Source organism: Anneissia japonica, unplaced genomic scaffold (assembly GCF_011630105.1).
Source record: "Anneissia japonica isolate Jap-2015-1 unplaced genomic scaffold, ASM1163010v1 scaffold8330_len36538_cov93, whole genome shotgun sequence".
Lineage (NCBI taxonomy): Eukaryota > Metazoa > Echinodermata > Crinoidea > Comatulida > Comatulidae > Anneissia > Anneissia japonica.
In genome coordinates, this window is record NW_022734538.1 from 23,818 (window position 1) to 26,197 (window position 2,380).

The window sequence follows — 2,380 nt, forward strand, 5'->3', positions numbered from 1 at the left end:
CATAGATCCTGAATAGTGGAACAATATAAAGTTAATCAAAGTGAGGATGAACACGGTTGACATAATTATTTCAGGATATAAACAAATTATTCAACGAATATTTCGTTAACCACTTTTCTTCCATCAGGGTATTAGCATCTGTGAGGATAGAACATAAACTGAAGTTGAAACATATTTGGAAAACTGTTCGTGTACCAATATTAATATTATATGGTTCTCAATGCACTAATATTAACTCTGCTTGTATTAATATACTTGAAAAAATTCCAAGTAATATTTATTATATATTGATACACTTGTTGCTAGATATCGTTACTTTTATTTTTTTTTTAATGTCAGCAATTAATTGTGTTATGAATAGATATGCTTTAAATTTTCCTTTGAAATACAAGTGAATAGGTAGGTAGAGTTTGGAATGAAAGACTGTCTGGCACGATTTCAATTAAGTGTTGAATTTGACCAGAGGCATTAATATATCGTGTATCGTGCTGCAGATAAGATGCACTATTGCGTGAATTGCATGATTTGTGTTTGTTTTCTGCTAGGTCTTTACCGATTACTTTCTGAGCATTTTAATTATTTAGGCAATTCTTGGTATAGCAAACGCAAAACGATTTTTTTTTCAGATAGTGATGTTATATCGAATAGGGCATTAACATCCAGCATTTTATGAAACGAATCTCATCCTTAAATAGGAAGATAAGATAGAACAGAGTATTTTGTTCGGGATTAGATATGTTTGCAGTAAAGGCCCTTTTGGTGGTAAAAACGGCAGCGCACCGGGAGGCAATCCGCGTAATCTTTTTCCTGAGTAGTTTACTGTGTTTTTAAACATGCACATGGGTCATACTGCACACGGCACACAAGGCTTACACGTCTCATCCAAAAGACTGCACTGTCCTAGCTTGAATTTCAGTCCCTCCACCAGCTGATAAGCAAAGGAAGAACTTAAGCTAGTGACCAAATATCTAAAAGGATATCTACGGTTCAGTGGCCACACATTGACTACCACCAATTTAGCCGACTGAGCTAAGCTGCTTTAGGATCCATCCCTCCTCCCCCACTCACTCCACCAAGCAAGGATTTAACGTTAATTATGGCATCACCGACATGGTACCAACCAAAATAATCTAAGGAAGTTATAGCATATTTTGAATGAATTCTACCAATCTTATATCAAAATAAAAGGACAAACTAAAGGCACATATAATACAAATAGGCCTGTTATCACAAGGCATAGGCCTAGGCAGCACTTGAACCTACACTATCCAATAAATTAGGGCCATTATCATATACCTAATATTAAATTGGCGGGACCTGTAAGTGTTAATAACTACTGAACAGTAAAATGTGAAACAATAATATTTAGTTAGGGTTGTTGAGTTAAAATATAAACGGTTAAATGTACGTTCCTTCATTAAAATGCATTTCCCGTGTATTTATTAACCAATCTTTCATAAATCAAAGTTTTATGTTGGCTTTTTAAATTCTTCTTTTATTACTTTATTTGTTTGTATAATAATAATGCGATGGATATAATGTGCCTCCAGTGGCGTATCAGTTGACGGGTGCTTAGTCACAAAATAAGGTGATTTTAGGTAATTTTTATATACTTTGACCATGTTTTTTGGGGGGGAGGGGTGGAAGCGAGTGTAGGGGACGCGATTATTTTTTTCGGGAGGGAGAGGGGAGTGCGCCCCTCCACGCACCCCTAGATACGCCACAGGTGCCATCCAATTCCCTCGTAGGCCTTCGACAAGTACATATTGGTGACTGGCATGCCAGTAAAGTAAATTAAAATAGGCATTCAACTTCCAAAATCCAAATTTTACAAACTTAAAATAATCCAATAACAGTACTGTATTTCTAAAGTTACGTTTCGTAGAAATATTGTAAAAGTGTTGATTAAGTGGAGCATAATCTAGGCTCCATCTTTTTTCATTTATAGGTGCGCATCCAATGCACGTACGCATTCGCGCAATATTAAATTAATATTCTGTAATATTATATTTGACAACTGGCAGTGGCTAATTCAACGGGAGGGGGCAGCACCCCTAAATTATCTTAAAAATTAAAAAAGAGGTATAAAGAAAATTACAATTAATTTTCGGCCATCTGAAGGTTCCATATTAACAAATTTCCTTACCTCAGCCCCAACCATGGTGGGGCTGAGGTGGTACAATAGATCCTCTACCTGTGAAAGTACCAGCCAGGACTCCCTCTTTTTTGAATTCCTAGAACCTCCACTGAGCTGATTTATATAAATAATTGTCACGTAAAATATGCATTCACGTGTATATTACTACCACCATTCATTTTAATTTACTTGACCATGTGTTCATATAACAAAAATATACCGGTACATGTAGATATATATATA